At 46.7% G+C, this 20,862-nt stretch overlaps 1 long non-coding RNA gene across 2 annotated transcripts; it reads right to left on the reverse strand.

The window, feature by feature from the left end:
• Positions 1–875: 875 nt before the first annotated feature.
• Positions 876–19,647, reverse strand: LOC142905910 (uncharacterized). 2 transcript variants are annotated; one of them, XR_012929920.1, is made up of 4 exons: positions 19,474–19,644; positions 6,979–7,095; positions 3,738–3,860; positions 876–2,009 (listed from the first exon to the last, which is right to left on the reverse strand). It is a non-coding gene; the product is annotated as an uncharacterized LOC142905910 (long non-coding RNA). The 2 variants fall into 2 exon arrangements; XR_012929921.1 differs by lacking the exon at positions 876–2,009 and adding an exon at positions 2,897–2,921 and having other exon boundaries at positions 19,474–19,647.
• Positions 19,648–20,862: the final 1,215 nt, after the last annotated feature.

A 20,862-nucleotide genomic window follows, 5' to 3' on the forward strand; every position in this document is an offset into this window, starting at 1 on the left:
GCGCAGTGGCCCGCGTCACGTGGTTGGCACCTCACGTGCACAGAGCGAGGCAGGCAGAGCCAGAGGGGCGGGGGGGCGGCGTTGCCTAGGCGACGTTGGCGTCCTCGCGGTCTACTCCACGGTCAAGCTGCGTGTCACTTGGTGACCCCCCCACCGCCTTTTACTGGACACCTGTGAGTGAGAGCTTGATAGCGCTTCGGATTTCTCCAGGGTCAAAACAGATTTTGATTCCCAGTACAGTGTGCACAGCACCTGTACGACGGGTCCTCGTTTAACGCAGTAGATGCGTTCCTGAAAAGTGCCGCGCTAAGCGAAAACTATTTCCCCCGTAATGAATGTCCAAGCGCAGTCAGAATTGGGTTACAAACAACTTGAGGGGACGCCGCCGCGTTACCGTCTCGTCTCGCTCAACCGCGCAGCTCAAGAAAGTAGTTCGGCGTCGACTGCTCACAAGTCGCCTTATGGCGGTGCGCGTTCCCTAAATGAAGGCAACCGCGTTATAGCGTGAACACGCGGGACAGACCCAGTTGTCGTGTGCGGGTCAACTCCCTGAGATAAACTTGCTGCCGACTTCATGCGTTGTATACGCCCAGTGCTCAGCCAATTGTTGTGAGCGTCGCTCCTCTGTCCTCTGTTGTTAATGGAGGGAGACTGCGCCCAACTGCCAAGTATCATCCTTCGCGAGCCTCTTCAAAACGCTCACCTTGACACCGCTGGAAGCAGCCATCGGACTTGACCTCACCCCACAACAGTGCAAGTTTAACCGCTCAACATTAAAACACAACGATGGGTCGCTTGCACCAATCGCACAACATCACAGCGTTGACTCTCAACTGTTACTTGTGTAGAGGGGGTCAGATTGTCCAGACATTCGGTTGATACTAATAGGGTTTATTTTTCCAGTATTGTAGATTATTTGAATTACATTTGTTTGGGCGTCAGGGTGGTGCAGTGGTCACGCCCGTGCATGGCATCTTCTGAAGGAGTGCCTGGCATCGCTTTCCTAATTCTGGTCCCTTTCTCTGCATGGGTTTACTCCCATAGCAAAACAACAACAAAAACATACACTGTAACTGGTACTAGCCAAACATCTGGGATTGTTTTTGTTATGCTGCCTTGCCCAAAATGGCATTTGGTGATAAAAAAATTTGGCAGGAATTGATGCACTAATGCAATTTGAACTCTTATATATTTTCATTTCATGACTTGCTTAGCGTTCATATTCTTGGTAAAGTCACGTAAATAGAAAACAAGAAATAAAATTCAAATTAAATAAAAAATAACAAATAAAAAATAAATTGAAAATAATAAAAGCAAAAAACCCAGGACGTTTCAATCGCAACACAAGTGGTCTTTATTTTATTGTTTTTTGTTTTCTATTTACGTGACTTTACCGAAAGAACCAAGAATATGATTTCCTGCAGTCACGAAAGTTTTAAGTCAAAATTTGCTTCGCGTTCCTTTACTTTGCCCTCCTATCTGTTTGTATTGCTGTTTGTTGTTGTAACTTTCTGACTCGCCCCGACTGGACATCTGTGAAAAAAAGAGCTTCATAGCTCATCAGATTCGTCCAGCCTAATTAAAGATTCTGATTCTAACATTAACTGACCCAGTTTTCGCGCAGATATCATGGCCAGGATGCGGAACAAAGGGACCCCCGGTCACACTCACGTGGAATGCCTAGGGCATTGCACAGCAATTAAATGGACTAGTTTTGTGAGATTTATTTGGTGGCTTAGGGAAGGCCTTTATTCAACAATGTATATCATGGCCGATAAGAATTTTTATAGTTATACACCATAGCCCACGATTTCCTGCACCGTTCATTCACTTGAGGAGACTGCGCATGGTGGAGATGGATTACCCTCGGTATCCTGTCCCAAAGTAATTCCAGTGGTTCAGGTAGTGGAAGAGTTGCTAGAGCTTCTGGTTCTTGCCGAAGCCTTGTGACTTTGGGATGAGAGCGTGGTAGGATGAGTGAAGCGTAGAGCTAAAGCTCCTGGAACATCCTGTACCCAAACAACACCAAACATTCAAAATCTTACAATGCTGCTGTTCCAGCACGAACAACATAACAATGAACACATTTTAACAAATTCAACGTAATGCAGGTAATTGAGTGGCTCGAGGTTAATTTCAATGTCAGAGCACCGAGCCAATGCCATTGAGGTCCTCCATTCAAAATTCAGTGAGCCATCTATCAACAAACGTTCCTGCGAATTAAGTGCAGGAATGCTGTGGTCTCAACTTGGTCACCAATGGCTGCACAGTAAACATCATGTCAAATGTGTTTTTGTTCACTGAAGCATATCCCAGCTCTGAGGGTTTGAATTCCATTTGACGTGTAATGAATTATCTTCAGCTTGGATTTCTGGTAAAGCACATCAGTGGCAACTTGTCTCTGAACCAGGGGTTCCTTGTTCGACAAACTGTGTTTCTGGAACATTCAAGCATCCTCAAGTGCCGTGGATAAGTAAGAGTTTTATCGTTCCACTATTGTTTTGTTGACTGTATCAGCTTTAACAGGATTTGCCCAAAACGCCTTAGCAAGGAAGGATGAGTCTTTGTAAGTTAGCAAATAGAGAGGGTGGAGACCTCAGCATGTAGACATCTCAACCACAACTCTACCTGGTCTCTGTTATTTATTAAATGAGCCAGCCCTTGCCACACTGAGGTTATACGAATGAACCTTGCATGCCACAGACAGGGCAGTGAACGGCAGTTGCTGCTATTGTTTTGGTTGTTTGTAGCTTTTTTTTGTACCCAGCGATGGCAAGCTCGTACTCCGAGTGCCCATAGAAGGAGGCTGGGTCAAAGATGACGGGCCCTTCATTAATCTCTGCAGCATTTCCAGTCCATATATCACTGTGGAGCAGTGCCAGAACCACCTCTACGTCCCGGAAAAAATCCCCCAACCGAAGCTGCACACCACGCAAAAAACAACACCGCTTTATTCATGATAACGTTTTTTTCGAGTTAGATCGCATAAATTTACATGCGTCGTACACCCACCTCCAATTGCAATGAGGCAATTGCCAGAAGTCAGAACGCTTCTGGCAATTGCTTGATGATGCTGGTTGTAATCACCAGCGAAAGGTCGTACTCATTTTAAAATGTTCCGCGTTTCCTCTCTAACACACCAGAGTGCCGAAGCAATAACATAAATGGCACGTTCTGTTCATGTCAGAAACATTACTAATGGGCGATCTAAGCCAAAAAAAACTTTATCATGAATAATATTGGTCGCGAAAGCCTGCGTGTGAAACACCACTTTACCTTTAAAGTCACCTCGAAAACCCACTGCGATCAAATGGGTTTCCCATATGGCTGTGCACATGATGAGCTACACTGCTGCATGTATTAACTCTTTCCTGCTCAGAGATGACCGCAAGTTGCGGGGTGCATCCCGTTCACCGCTGAATCTCGTGTACGTCATCGGAACGTAATAGGAAGTAAATATTAATTAACTTTATTAGTACCGAGGATCCCACAAGGCCGTGCGGGAACGTGTGTAGCACAGTTTGGTACCAGCTATAATAGAGTGCTGTCCTGTTGCTACGGTGCTCTGCGGCGAGTACAATGTCTTTAAAAACAACGGCGCTATGCCTCTCTAAATAAAATTACCGCTGAACCGCTTGCGGGTTCCGAGATTCGGTGGTGAACGAGACCCATCCTGAAATGAGCAGTCGTCTCGGAACAGGAAAGGGTTAAGGGCGAGAGTGAAACAGCTTACGAACCTGAAGCCGAGACCAGAGCTCGCGGGTTTCCCGTTCACCGTAGTCCTTCTCTATCATGTCCAGCTGAAGCTGCAGTTGCTGCCGTGAGAAGAACGTCACCCAGTCCTCCTGCCACTCATTCAGCTGGTGGCATAAATATAGTTTTATTACGGACATTTAGAAACATAAGCAAATAATACCTACTTTATTTGGCCAATCCTTGACCTAAAACAGTGATATTCACTCATTTTCGGAGGGGGGCCACTTTCGCGAATAAGACATTATCAGTGAAAGAGCCATCTCACATTTGAAACCATTGGGGGGTTTGACAGCATGATGGGGTGTTTTCACTTGTGTGTATTGTCGGGGACTGCACGTCAGGGGTCGCAGTAAAAAGGACACCAGGGACTGCCACCGGCCCACGGGCCTTGCAATGAAGAACACGGACTTAAGATGTCACCCAGAAACGTTGAATTTTACGTACAAATGGCTGGGTAATTCTTAAGACATAATTCGACACTCATGTTATGTACCGATTATCATGCTGTAGTCTTTGAACATCTCATTTTAGCCACCAATTGATATCCTCATAAAAAAATTACAACAGCATTGATCCTAACGATAGGTTCTGCGCTTAATTCCCACACCTCCGTTTAGCACGGTTGGCTATGTACGGTGGAAAGGAAGTTCAACATACATTCATACAAGTCTCTCAAACCCGGCTGAGTGTAATTGGTAATTAGCGAAAACATAACTGATTACGTGAACACTGGTTATGCAAGATCGATCTCTGAGGGAACTTCAGTGATATCTGGTGATGTCAGTTGTAACTGTGTGCCCTGTTATCAATGGTACAACTGTGTGCAATGGAAGAAAATATATGCATTTTTTTATCAAATATATTGTTTTATAAATTTGTGTACTTGCACAAGATAAAATGTACGCCAATCTAGTTCTTCTTAAAATGTAACCTTAAACCAATGTTACCATCATCAGTGGTTAATAGAATATTACACAAAGGACTCTCATATTTCTACGATGTAATACTAATTATACTGACATCTGAACAACAGCTGATTTCACCGCTCCATGATAAAACTAATTTAATCAAGTAAACATTATTGCCGTTCCTATAAAACTTTGGTCACCCAGGCTGTCCTTCAACAAAAGGGTATATTAAATCTATAACATAGTTTTTTCTGGGTTAGATCGCATAAAAATGAATGAGCCGTTAAACCTACCACCACCTAACAGCTAATTAGTAAGGTTGTCACGTAAACGGAACATGCCAATCCGCTACTTGAACAGCAAACCGAAGTGTTGGAGAGAAAATCCACAACATTTACAATCTGAGTATGACGTTTCGCTGGTATTTACAACTATCATCATTAGGTGGACAGCCAAAATCATAGAGAAATCCTCCTGTTTCATTCCTTGGAGGGATAGATGTGATGACGTCACTTGTGAGCCCTTCACGAATTGGAATGTTCTGTTTATGTGACAAACCTTACGAATTGGCTGTCGGTGGCGGGTTTAACGACAAATTTATATTTCAACGATCTAACCCAAAAAAAACCGATATTATGGATGATATTGGCCGCGAAAGCCTACGTGTTAAACGGGTATATTCAAATTTAAATGGGCTACAACCAGTTTCATGACTTTAAAGCGGAGATCACATGTGGGATGTAACCACAGCATATAGCCGTATGAAACCCACATACTCTACATCCTCCTGCCCAGGGTCTATACCTGTTGGGAGAAATTCAAGACTGAAATTTTTATCAAAATCTGTAAAACACATGAGAACCTTAATTTAGCAGTCTCAAACTGACTGGGACCCCTGTCGTGACGGAGCAGCTGAACATTGCACAAAATCATCAACGCATATACAGATATATACCAAGGGTGACCAACTTTCCTGACCCTACCAGCAGCATACCATAATCTTCAGATGGCCGCGGGAGCCACAAGAGATAAAGATTAGCCATACAGAAGTTGACTCGTGTCGACTGGCTGTGGAATTTTGACTTTAGAAATCTCAGTGCCCTGGGAGTACTCATGGCCTGCCTCCGATACCAGATTGTTCTCACTTCATATAAAGTTAAATTGAAGAGTTACAAATTAGCAGCGCCTCTGCAGAGCCACACTTGAACTGCCCAGGAGCCACATGCAGATGCCGAGCAATGGTCTGGCCAACCATGGTATTTTCTGTACATTATAGACTTGTAAATCTAGCGTATATAAATAATTAGCTGAAAACATTTATTTTAGCATTTACTCTATTGCCCTTTAATGAATGAATAGCAAAACTACATGAACTCTCTCCTAAAGCCTTCTTTTGGCTAGCAGACCTTGACATTTATCTCCTGAACATATTGCGATTATATTCTTGGTTCTTTCGGCAAAGTCACGTAGAAGGGAAATAATACAAATAAAACATAATATAATAAAATTCTCACGACATTTCGGCCACAATGCAAACAGCCGTCCTCAGGTGAAGAAACAGAGCTGTCGGAAAGACAGCGTCTTAATGAACACTACCCAGCGTTCATTAAGACGCTGTCTTTCCGACAGCTCTGTTTCTTCATCTGAGGACGTCTGCTTGCGTTGTGGTCGAAACTTCGTGAAAAATTTATTATATAATGTTTTATTTGTATTATTTTATTATTTCCCTTCCACGTGACTTTACCGAAAGAAACAAAAATATGAATCCCTGCAGTCACGAAAGCTTTAAATCGAAAAATATTGCGATTAGCAAAAATATAAAGGGACGCAATGTTGAATGCTCTAAGTCTCCTTTGCAGAAGAGTTTGCCCTGATGGACTTAAATACAGATACTTTTAATAGCCATAATTCATATATTACCCAACATAATTCATATTCTGAAAAGTACATTGCACACACATGAACAATACAGTTCCCTTCATCACAAAGATGGCTAAAACAAAGAGATGAATGTGATTAGGTGTGGAAAAGCATGACCGCTGGCTGGCTAGTTGTGTTCATGTATGAAATAATGACAGCATGTGTCTATCTCATTCACTAGCTCAATCGCTTGATTTTTACGATTAATAAACAGCTGTATGAAATGTGTGTTTGTTTACACACAAATCGCCTGTTTACACATATTCATTAGATCCGATTAGCATGCCTACTCTCAGTGCGAAGGAATGTCAACATAATACATAGTTGACATGATGCTAGGGTTGGATCGGTGGGCCTAGTTTTCCACATGTTTTACATTTTCATGATTCAATACCGATAGTTTCTCTTCCTTGTGAAGCCTCTCTCCAATCTTCCTGTTGTGAAGGTGCATTTCAGCCAGATGCTGCCCCAACAAGCCTGAGCCCCTGTCAGAGTGTACAACACAATAGACCTGTCAAAGAAAACATTAACTTTATCATGTCAACAAACCCCAAGTAATAATTCATATGCAAACTAAACTACATCATATTTGTCCAGGTGGTCTGTGGCCAAGAACCTCGCTTGAAAATACGAATATATCAGTTCACATTCTGGTTTAGGTGACTCAAAACAATATTCTTCTGGGGTTTATACAATGAGTGTTACTTCCTGGGAAGTCAATCCTATGTAGACTATAAATGAAACCATTTTTTATATTACCAGAGCTATTTTTCAGAACCGACCTGGCCACAAATGATAGCCTAACGAAGTGGCTTATCACATGGAAATGTATAGCAGCCAAATGCTCAAAATACTCATGTTTCTAAATGTGCAGGGAAAAACTGGAGAAACCGGAGAAAAATCTGCACGACCACGGGGAGAACATGCAAACTTAAAATATACAGCAGGCGTCAAGGTCGGGATCGAACCTACGAAGTCCAATATACCAGGCGAGGCAGTTAACATCTCCTAGCCACCATGGCGCCCCATTCTCTGACTTATCCACCCACCCACCCACTCGTAAAGCCACCCACTCACTCACCCTGCCACGTACTGAATCTCTAAACCAACAACTCAACCACCCACTCACTCACCCTGCCACGTACTTAATCTCTAAACCAACAACTCAACCACCCACCCACTCATCCAACCTCTCACTTACTAAACCAGCCACTCACCAACCCACCGACCCACTCATCCACCTATTCACTTAAAATAGTTCAACTACAATTGAATTATTTTAAATTCACCAGGCAAGGCCCACTGAGCTATATAGATCCTTGTCGGAAACGACGTGGCAAACAAATGATAGCTCAAAGAAGTGGCTTATCACGTGGACATTTATAGCAGCCAAAGCCTCTAAATGTATATTTCTAAATATGCATGAAAAACTCGGAGGTCCCAGAGAAAAATCCATGCAACCACAGGGAGAACATGCAAACTCCAAATATACAGGCGTCACGATCGAGATCGAACCCACGATGTCTTATACAAATGGCGAGGGAGTTAACATTCCGCTACCCTGGCGCTCCACTCTGACTCAGCCTCCCACCCACCCACTCAAACACCCAGCCAAGCACTCATGAACCCAATCACCGTGGCACCCACTTAATCGCGAAACCCACTCACTCATCAACACACCCAGCCACTCACTTAACCACTTACCTACGAACCCACCTGCATACCCCCCACTCACTAACTCAACGACCCACTCACTCAACACTCCACTAACCCACCCAATCACCTATTCATGCCCCAAATCACACACTGACCCATTCACCCACTTAATCTATAACTCATGCACTCATCCACCCACCTGCTCACCAGCCACTTATCTACTCACCCACCCACTCATCCTGCCACCTACTCAACCTCTAACCCACCCACGCACCGAACTACCCACCTACCCAATCACCCATCCAATAAACTACAACTAAACTATTTTGTATTTTACCAGGTAAGCCCCACAGAGCTATATAAAACATTTTAGAAGTGATCTGGCTACAACTGATACGTGAACGAAGTGGCTTATCAAGCTGACATTTCTTCTAAACAAATCTTGACTCTAAATGGGGAGGGATGAATCTGGAGGACCCGGAGAAAGATCTACGAAGACACAGGCAAAACATTAAAACTCATAATATACAGGCAGCAGGGTCAGAATCGAATACACGATTTCCTGTATACTTAGTGAGGTAGTTAATATCTCACCATAGTGGCACCCCGCTCTCTGACCCACTCACCCAATTACACACTAACTCACCCACTCAACCTCCCACATTAACTTACCCACCCACCAGTCACTCCCCCATTCACCCAACCACCCCCTCACTCACCCAACCACGCACCAACTCACCTACCCACTAACTCACCCACCCATCTTCTCCCGCACTCAGCCAGCCACCCGCTCAATCACGTGCCGACTAACTTACTCACACACTCACCGACCAATACACCCATTCACCCATTCACTTACCCACCCACAATCTCACTAGCCAAGCCAACCACCCAGCCCCTCACTCACCCACTTATTCAATCACTCACTACCCCACACACTCACCCAACCACTTGCTCACTTACCCATACGCTAACCCAACCACTCACTCACCGACTCACCCACCCACTAACTCATCAAAATTAATTCTCAACCACTCACCCAACCACCCACGCAATCTCATACCCACTAACTCACTCACCTACCCATTTATGCACTCACGCACCCACTTACTCACTCACGCACCCACCAACCAACCCACCTACCCATCTCTTCACTCACTCACCCACCCACACAGTCAATCACTCACCTACATACCTACCCACTAATACTCACCCACTCATCCAACAACGAACTCACCAACCCACCCGCCGACTCACTCAGGTACTAACCCACTCAACTTATAACCCACACACTAACCACCTAACCACCTACCCACACACTCACTCACTCACCCACACACTCACTCACTCATCCACCCACCCAAACATCCACTCACCCACCCACTAATTCACCCACCCACTCACTCCCTCATCCATCCACTCACCTACTCGCCCATCCACTCACTTACTCAATGAGCCACTCACCTTCTCACCCAGTACTTACACATCAACTGACTCTGCCACCCACTCAATTCCTAACCCACCCACTCACCCAACCAGCTGCCCACTCCCTCAGCCACTCACCTACTTACCCACCCCACTTACACATCCACTTACCCTGCAATCCACTCAATTTCTAATCCCCCACTCACCCAACCACCCGCCCACTCATCTACTCACCCATTACCACGGAATTATTCACCCACCCATCAGTCAACCACCCAATAATTCAACCACTCACAAACTAAATCGCCTATTAATTAAACCACCCACTACCTCAACCACCCACTAACTTAACCACCGAGCCACTCACCCACTCAGCAAGCCACCCACCTATATCTCTAACCCAATATTTCACTCACCCACCGCCCACTCACCTACACACTAAATTATGTTTATTTTACCAGGTTAGGCCCAATGAGCTACGTAGCTCGTTTTCAAAACAACCTTCACCACAAATAAACCGACCATTAAAATTATAGACTGATCATTTCTTTGTCAGTGGGCAAACGTACAAAATCAGCAGAGGATCAAATACTTTTTTCCCTCACTGTACATTGCGGGGGTCACAAAAATATCTCCAAAATCCTGAATAAACACAAAATCCAGGTCCAATTCAACACAGTACAAAAAAATCCGTGATCTGGTTCCATCTGTAAAGGATGTGGTTCCAGACATACAGTACCCGGGCGTTTACAAACTAAAGTGCGTCTGTGGTAGCAGCTACATTGGAGAAACCACACGACATATATCAGACCCCATCCGCGAACATAAAGCAGACTTGAAACACGGTAGGACGAACTCCTCTGCCGTGGCAGATCACTGTTATAATTCAGTGGGCTCACATGACATTGACTTCTCCAAGACAGAGGTTCTTTGCAAGCCAACCGGCTACCATGAGAGATTCGTTCATGAGGCCATCCACATATACAAGCACAGATACAATTTCAACCGAGAAGATGGATTCTGGCTTAGTAACCATTGGAAAGATGTTTTAAACCATTTCGGTTCTTAATTGATTGTATTTTATGGTGATTTTCAGACCGCAGCCCTTTCGCTGGCACTGCCTCTTAATACTTCTCACACCACGGTCAATGGTATGGTTTACAACATGTAGTATAATAATTAATAGTATAACATTGTAATGTTTAACATAACTCATAAGGCAATATATAGCATCGTAATTGCATAATGAATATACATCAGTGTGGTATATAGTTGGGTTCATAGAATAAGACATAGTGTAATATCACAAGTCTAATAGTTTATAATCTAAAGTATAGGGTAGTGTAAAGTAACGCATTGTATAATTCAAAAGTGGAATTTGTCTATGATATGATGTTATACAATGTAGTTTAGATTGGAAGGTATAATATTGTATTATATAGTAGTCCAGTTTACAGCATAGTCATAAGGCAACTCAGGACACAACAGCGCACCTTGGCTGTTGCACTTGCCCCTTTTCTTGTTTCCTCTCTGCCTGTGTTCCCAGCCCCCTCCCTCCTCCTCTCCGGAGGTGATGCAGGTAACATGCAAATTCATATTTTAACTCCGCCCACACAGCTTAATAGACGCGGTCCTTGCATGTCAGCGTTCATTCAAGCTCTGTCTTCCGGACAGACCTGTCTCTTCACTTGAAGAAGGCCACTTGTGTTGTGGCCAAAACGTCGTGAGAATTTTATTGTCTTATTTAATTTTATTATTTTATTCCCATTCTACGTGACTTTACCGAAAGAACCAAGAAGATGAATCCTTGCAGTCATGAAAGCTTTAAACTGAAATTTACTTTTTATTTCACCAGGCAAGGCCCATTAAGCTATATAGATCCTTTTCAGAATAGACCTGGCTACAAATGATAGATATACGAGTGGCTTATCACAGATACATTTATTGCAGCCAAATCCTCTAAACACATGTTGCTTCTAAATGCAGAGGGAAAACCCTGAGTATCTAGAACAAAATCCAGGCGACCACGGGTGAGAACTTGCAAACTCCAAATATACAGGCGACAGGGTCGGGATCGAATCTACCACCTCCTGTATACTAGGCAAAATAGTGAACATCTCACCACCTTGGCGCCTCACTCTCTGACTCAGCCATCCACTCACTTACACGCTAACTTACCCACTCAACTTCCCATGTTAAATTACCCACCCAGCCGTCACTCACCCATTCACTCACTCACCCAACCCGTCACTCACCCCTCCACTAACCCACCCACTCACTCATTAACTTGCCCACCTATCTTCTCAACCACTCACCCAGCATCCCACTCAATCTCATACCAAACTAATCTACACACACCCACACACCCACTCACTGACCCACTCACTTATGCACTCGCCCAACCACCCACTTACTCCCTCATGCACTCACCAACCCACCCACCCATCTCCTCACTCACACACCCACCCCATCAATCACCCACCCACTAACTAACACCCACACACTCACCTACTCACCCACTCACCGACCCAGCACTCACTCACCGAGCCACTCAATTGCTAACCCACCCACTCACCCACCCACCTGCCCACTCACTCACCCACCCACCTGCCCACTCACTCACCCAGTCACTAACGCACTCACTCAATGTATAACCCACCCACTACCCACCTAACCTCCTTCCCACACACTCATTCACCCAACCACATACCCACCCACACTCACCCATACACTCACCTACTCGCCCAGCTGCTCAATAATTTACCGAGCCACTCACCTAATTACCCAGCCACTCACCTACTCACTCACCCACTTACACATCCACTCACCCTGCCACCCACTCCATTTCTAACCCACACACTCACCCAACCACCTCCCACTCCCTCAGCCACTCACCGACTCACCAAATCACCCACTACCCAAATAACTAATCATCCACCCATCACTCAACCAAACAATAATAAAGCCACCCAATAATTAAACCACCCATTAACTCAACCACCCACTAACTCAACCAGGTTTATTTTACCAGGTCAGGCCCACTGAGCTATAAATATCGTTTTCAGAAGCACCATCGCCAAAAATTATAGCTCAAAAAAGTGGCTTATCATGTATACATTTATAGCAACCAACTCCTCTAAATACATGTTTCTAAATGTGGAGGGAAATCTACAGGCATTAGGTTCAGGATCGAACCCACAACCTTCTGTATACGAGGCGAGGTAGTTAACATATCGCCACTGTGGCCCCCCACTATATGACTCTCCCACCCACTAACCCACACAGTCACCCACTCACTTAAATACCCACCGTCACATGCATCCAGGCACTGACTCACCCAGCCACTCAGTACCCATAAACCCACCCAGGCACTCACCCATGCACTTGCCCACTCACCCACCCACCCAATTATCCACAAACTAAACTAAATGTTAAATATTTTTTTTTATTTTACCAGGTCAGGCCCACAGCAAAATAGATATTTTTCAGAAGCCACGTGACCACAAATAGCAGTTCAATGAAGTGGCTTTTCACGTAGAAGCTAAATTCTATAAATGCATGTGTCTAAATGCAGCAGGACAACCCGAAGAACTCTGATTAAATGTCACGCGACCACAGGAACAACATGCACACTCCAAATTTCCAGGCGTCAGGGTCGGGATTGAACTCACAACCTCCTGCATAAAATACGAGGAAGTTAACATCTCGCCACAATGGCACTCCACTATCTGACGTAGCCACCCACTCACCCACCCACTCACAACAAACCCACTCAACCCTGACAACTACTCAATCTCTAACCCACCAACCCAAGCACACAACAACCCACCTACCCATTCACCAACCCAGCCAATAAACTAAACTAATTTTATTTTACCAGGTAAGGGTCACAGAGCTATATACTGTACATCACTTTCAGTAGTGACCTGGTTACAAATGATAGGCCAACGAAGTGGCTTATCACGTAGACATTTATTGCAGCCAAATCCTATAAATGCATGTTGATTTTATATGCAGAGGGAAAACCCGGAGGACATGGAGAAAAATCCATGCGACCAAGGGGAGAACGTGCAAACTCCAAATATACAGGCAGAAGGGTCGAGATCGAAACCACAACCTCCTGTTTTCCAGGTGAAGTGGCTCGCATCTCACCACAATGGCGCTCCATTCTCCGACTCTCCCATCCATGAACCCACACACCCACCCACTCAAATACCCACCCATTAACTCAACAACCCATGAACTCAACCACCCACTAACTCAACCAGCCACTTACTCAACCAGCTACTTACTCAACCACCCACAAACTCAACCACCGAGCCACTCACACACTCACCAAGCCACTCTCTCAATCTATAACTCACACTCATGCATCCAGCTACTCACCCATCCACTCATCCACCCACCCACACACCAACCCACTCACCCACGCACCCAGCCAATCATAAAAAAACACTGAACTAAAACGATTTTTTTTTCCAGGTAAGGCCCACAGCTATATAAATCTTTATCAGAAGCAATCTGCCCACAAATAACAGCTCAATGAAGTGGCTTTTCACGTAGAACGTTATAGCAGCCACATTCTATAAATGCATGTTTCTAAATACGGAGGGACAACCCGGAGAACCCGGAGAAAATTCCACCCGACCATGGGGAGAAGATGCAAACTCCAAATGTATACAGGCTTTAGGGTTGGGGGGAACCTACGAACTCCAATATACCAGGCGAGGGAGTTAACATCTCGCCACTGTGGCGCCTCATTATCTGACTCACCCACCAACTCAACTACTAAAGCCACCCACACACTCACTCACCCACTCACAAACCCACTCATTCACTAACCCACTGACTCATCAACACACCAAGCCACTCACTCAAGAACTTACCTATGCACCCACCTACACACCCACTCACTCTAAATATACAGACGTCAGGGTCGGGATCGAACCCATGACCTCGTTTATAAAAGACGAGGCAGTTAACATCTCGCCACCATGGCACTCCACACTCCGACTCAGCCACCTACTCACCCACCCACTCACAAACCCACCCACTGGATCTCAAACACACTCACTCACCAATTTACCCACCCACTCACCCTGACACCCACTCAATCTCCAACTGACCCACCCACGCACTCAAAATCCCACCTACCCACTCAACCATCCAATAAACTGAAACTAAACATTTTTTTTTTTACCAGGTAAGGCACACAGAGGTATAGCAAGTGACCTGGTTACAAATAATAGGTCGACGAAGTGGCTTATCACGTAAACATTTATTGCATTCAAATCCTTTAAACGCATGTTGATTTGAAATGCGGAGGGAAAACCCGGCTATTTTAATGCACACAATGGACCAGAAGGACAAGCGCAAAGGGTTCACATAATGCGCATGCATAATGTACGTTGACTCATTAATCTCTCCCCCCCTCCCCACTTTGCATCAAGAGCGCCAAAGTGTGGTCACCACATCTATGCCTCTTTATAAGGAACGAAACAGACTAACTTCTCCACAAATCTGGCTGTCGCCTGATGAAGCTAGTTGTAATTACTGGCGAAAAGTTGTACTCAGATTGTAAATGTTGTGGCTTGACTCTCCAACACACCGGTGTGCTGTACTAGTGATAAATTGGCATGTTCTGATTACGTGACAACCCTTACTAGTTGGCTGTGTCGGGTGGTGGTGGGTTTTAACGACACATTTATATATTTATGCGATCTAACCCAAAAAACCCTCTATTATGGATAATATTGGTCGCGAAAGCCTACGTGTAAAACAAATCCCAAGGAATAAAAAAAATCGATGCGACCACGGAAGAAGATGAAAACTCCAAATATACAGGCTTCAGGGTCGGGATCGAATTGATTACATCCTGTATTCTGGGCGAGGGAGTTAACATCTCGCCACTGCGGTGCCTCATTATCTGACTCACCCACCCGCTCAACTACTAAAGCCACCCACACCCTCACTCACCCACTAAAAAACCCACTCACCCTGCCACCCACTCGCTCATACAAATCGGGCATCAATACCGTTGCTTTGTATGATCTGTGAAACGCAGAATATTGCAGATAAAATCGGACATTTCGAGCTTGCTGCAGGATCGATTGAGTGGAATCAATACAATTAGTCTTGATTCACGATCAACAAAGACCATATATAGGAAAATCTCTGATCGGTGATTTGGATTGCATCATATTGCAGCGCCCCTTTGATGATGTTATAAAGCACTTGCCCCAACAGTCTGTTAAAGGCTACACGGGGGATCTTTGTGTGCGAGTAGCTCACAGATGCTTGAGAGATCTGGGCACTGTCCGATCATCAGTGAGCTCCTCCGGCAGGCGAGGCTGAGTTGGCTGTTGTCTGTGCATTAAGAGGTGTTAAATATCCCACGCAGAGGAGTCTGCTTATAGGACAGATAAAAGGTTCATCTTCTTTGGTTCTTTCGGTAAAGTCACGTAGAATTAGAATAAAATAATAAATTGATAAAATAAAATAACACAATAATATTTTCCCGACGTTTCGGCCACAACACAAGCGGCCTTCATCAGGTGAAGGGACGAGACTGTCTGGTAGGACAACACTCCAGCGTTGTCCTACCAGACAGTCTCGTCCCTTCACCCGATGAAGGCCGCTTGTGTTGTGGCCGAAACGTCGTGAGAATATTATTGTGTTATTTTATTTTATCAATTTATTATTTTATTCTAATTCTACGTGACTTTACCGAAAGAACCAAAGAAGATGAATCATTGCAGTCACGAAAGCTTTAAATCGAAAGATAAAAGGTTCTTCACGTACCGTGTCCCGTGTCACCTAAACGTTAAATGGGGCCCCGGTAAATTCAGTGTCCACCGCTGAATCATCTTTCACCATCACCACTCGTCCATGAAGGCCAATGCGACGAGGCCATAGATAGACGGCGCGTTATAACGGAGAAGGGGGGGACCAGGAGAAACGTCGTACTACGTGACATCACAACACCCTGCACACAACCGTAGTGGCAGATTAGGGTGCGCATCATTCACGAATATGTGGTTTAAGTGGTTGAGAGTAGATTTTGGTGTAAACTGATCACGATGCTTTGCGTGGCCTGCATTTAAAATGTAATGTGTGGGTGCGTGAGCAGATATGAGTGGGTGAGTGCGTCAGTAAGCCGGTAGGTGAGTATGTGGGTGGATGGAGGGGGATGGGCGGGAACGCCATGGGCTGGAGTGGAGGCGGACTGATGCGTTACGGGAGGATATGGAGCTGAGTGGGCTTTGCCGACGACTGGTACCAGCGGTGTCGGGATCGGCCTCTGCGGGGGAGGCTCGTGAAGGACGCTTCTACTGGGCAGTTGGAGACAGTCGCCCTCCACCAACAACGGAGGAGTGACGCTCACAACAACGAGCGGAACACCGGATGATAAATATGCAGCAATTTGGCACAGTACGGGGTACAGGTGGTGCATCTGCCAGTCATCTCAGTCAGCCAACCCATGGCACCTGGGTCTGTTCCAGGACCTCCGGTCAGCGAGCCTTCGACACTTCACGTGGCTTCAAAGTGCACCTGGCCTGGCACAGGCGCCGTGGTGACGTCACTGTCACATATTGGCGAATGGCGACGGTCGATAACGCGGCGGTGGTTGTGAGAAATGCCATTTTGGGGGGGGGGGGGGGGGGGGGGGGCGCCAAACCTGACCAGCTGTAAACCTCACGTCGCCTCGCAGCCACACAGTGGCAACAGGGAGTTCTGGATGGGTGCAAGGGGCTGGTAATCCCCCTCCATCTTCAACTAAATAACCACACACGCGAGCCCTTGGGGCTCTCTGTGAGTCGATGGATCTGTGTGTGGTGAGTCTATGGGTCTCTGTGAGAGTCCGTGGGTCTCTGTGTGGTGAGTTTATGTGTGTCTGTTTTATGAGTCTATAGGGCTCTGTACGAGTCTGTTTGATTCGGTGGTTCTCTGTGTGATGAGTCTATGCGTTTTTGTATGACTCTATGGGTCTCTATGTGGTGATTCTATGGGTCTGTTTGGTGAGTCTATGGGTCTCTCTCTGAGTCTATGGGTCTCTGTGGGGTGAGTCTATGCGTCTTTGTGGGGTGAGTCTATGCGTCTCTGTCTGATGTGTCTATGGGTCTCTGTGGTGAGTCTATGGGTCTCTGTGGTGAGTCTATGGGTCTCTGTGGTGAGTCTATGGGTCTCTGTGGTGAGTCTATGGGTCTCTGTGTGAGTATGGGTACGATTGAGTCTATGGGTATCTGTCTGGTGAGTCTATGTCTCTGTTTGGTGAGTCTATGTCTCTGTTTGGTGAGTCTATAGGGCTCTGTGCGAGTCTGTGGATCTGTTTGAGTCTGTGGTTCTCTGTCTGATGAGTCTATGGGTCTCTGTGGTGAGTCTATGGTTCTCTGTGCAAGTCTGAGGGTATGTGCGTGGTGAGTGTATAGGTCTATGTGTGATGACTCTATGGGTCTCTATGTGATGGATATCTGTGGTGCACATATCCTGGCACAAGCGCCGTGGCGTCATCACCACCACTAAGTGGAGAATGCTCCTACCCCTGCTCCTGCTTGTTTTTGTGCTCGGGAAGGAGAGAGAAAACTAGACTAAGGTCCACTGAGCTAAACATCTCTTCTTCAGAAGCGATTTGGCACCAATGATAGCTCAACGAAGTGGCTCATCATCACAGTCACGAAAGTTTTAAGTAAAAACTTTAAACGAATGTTTCTAAATGTGGAGGGAAAAACCGGAGGACCCGGAGAAAAAGTCCACACGACCACGGGGAGAGACAGAGACACGCAAACTCCAAATATACAGCAGGCATCAGGGTCGGGGTCGAACCCACAACCTCCTGTACACCAGGCGAGGTAGTTAGGGGGGAAAGCAGAGACAGCGAGAGAGAGGAGAATTAGTCAAACTCACACTCAGTATTACTAACTAACCATGATACACTCGCCATGATACTCACCATCATACTCACGCATTCACCATCATACTCACACACAAGCCCACACACATCAACTGTCGCCATTCACCACTACGTGGCGGTGATGTCCCCACAATAACTCAGGTGCCAAGGTTTGACGGCTGTGCCAGGCTAAGTGCAGGAGGAGGCCACGGGCCAGACTCAGGTGCCATGGGTTGACTGCTCTACCTGGCTAGGTACAAGAGGAGGGCTAGACCCTGGTGCTATGGGTTAACTCGTGTGCCACCACCTGCACAACCACCACAATAACAACCACACAACAATAACCACGACCAACAACTGTAACCACAGTTTAACACGTAGGCTTTCGCGACCAATATTATTCATAATAACGGTTTTTGGGTTAGATCGCGTTTATTTATAAATGTGTCGTAACCCTCCACCACCCGACACGGCCAATCAGCAAAAAAAGTGTCACGTTGACAAAAGACAAATAATTCACTACTTTAGCCCACCGGTGTGTTGAAGAGTGAATCCACATTTACAGTTTGAGTACTGGGCTAAAGTAGTGAATTATTTGTCTTTTGTCAACGTGACACTTTTTTTGCTGATTGGCCGTGTCGGGTGGTGGAGGGTTACGACACATTTATAAATAAACGCGATCTAACCCAAAAACCGTTATTATGAACTGTAACCACAACTATAATTTAACCACAACTATAATTCCCATCAGCCACACGGCCCTCTGGGAGTGCCTCTCAACAGCAGCAGCAGCAGGGCCGAGCTCTGCTTGAAGCAAACTCAGCAGAACGTGACGGCTGTGGGCCAGGCGCCTCCTCTGTCTCCCCCCACCGCCGCCGCCGCCACTGCTGATGTGGACACACCGCGCGAGGTTCTCACCTTCAGGCTGAGTCGACGTAGAGGAGGCCCAGCGAGCCGCCGCTTCAGAAGCTTTCGCGAGCCACTGACGGTGGCCGTGAGCTGGAATCCAAATCAGCCGCTCGCCACCCACAATCCACAGCGCGCGCCGCCTCCACTCGGCCCCGGCCTAAGCGGAAGTAGCAGCGGGGGAGGGGGGCGGGGCATGGGGGGTGAGGGGGCGGGTGACGAGGGGAGGGGGTTGGGGCATGGGGGGTGAGGGGGCGGGTCGCGAGGGGGGGCATGGGGGGTTGTGAGGGGGCATGGGGGGTTGCGAATGTGGAGGGGCGGGGGGGGAAGGGGGGTCACGAGGAGGGGCGGGGGGGGGCAGGGGGGGTAGCGAGGGGGAGGGAAATGTCGGGCCATGGGGCGTGGTCGCGCATGGGGAGCAGGGGGGGAGGAGCTCAGGTGTGAGGGGGAGGAGCTCATGGCTCTGACGTCACGGGGCGTGGTTACTTTGTACCGCCCCCGCGTCTCGTGCCACGTGCTTCCCATTGGCAGTTTGGCCGTTAGAGAGGCCCGGACAGACCCCAGAGCAGGAGTGGAACCGAGCTGTGGGTGAGTGGTGGCGGTGGTGGTGTGAGTCTCTCTGTGCGAGGCTGTGTGAGTCTCTCTGTGTGAGTCTGTGTGTGAGTCTCTCTGTGCGAGTCTGTGTGTGTGTGAGTCTGTGTGTGTGTGAGTCTGTGTGCGTGAGTCTCTCTGTGTGAGTCTCTGTGTGCGTGTGAGACTCTGTGTGAGTCTCCCTGTGTGAGTCTCTGTGTGTGTGTGAGTCTGTGTGTGTGAGTCTGTGTGTGTGTATCTCTGCGTGAGTCTCTGTGTGTGTGTGAGTCTCTGTGTGAGTCTGTGTGTGTGAGACGCTCTGTGTGAGTCTCTCTGTGTGTGTGAGTCTGTGTGAGTCTGTGTGTGTGTGGAACGGTCGTGGAGCTGACAGCGCGCTGCGCTATGAACCCGGCGACCCCGAGTTGGATTCCCTCTAAAGGCCAACAGCAGTAACGATTATCTGAACCGGTGCTGGGCCTCCCCTAGATCGACTTAACCTCGAATGAGTACCTGGTGTGGTGTGTAAAGATCGCCACTGGGGAGACAAAGGCGGCCGGGCGTGGTCCTGGCAATCCAACACCCTCGTGTGTCGTGCCGGCCTTCATACGTACTGCTGGCTAACAGCACTTGCCCCTACAGCCTGTTAAGTCTCTACGGGGATCTTTGTCTTTGGTGTCCCATACTGGCAGGGGGAGGAGTGGTGGTGTTAATGTTGGTGGTGTTAGTGGTGGTGGTGCTCGTGATGGTGGTGGTGTTAGTTGTGTTAGTGATGGTGGTGTTAGTGATTGTGGTTGTTAGTAGTGGTGATAGTGGTGGTGTTACTGGTGTTAG

This window comes from Petromyzon marinus, chromosome 59 (assembly GCF_048934315.1).
Source record: "Petromyzon marinus isolate PM22_M1 ecotype Great Lakes invasive population chromosome 59, UKy_Petmar_22M1.pri1.0, whole genome shotgun sequence".
In the NCBI taxonomy this organism is placed as follows: Eukaryota; Metazoa; Chordata; class Hyperoartia; order Petromyzontiformes; family Petromyzontidae; genus Petromyzon; species Petromyzon marinus.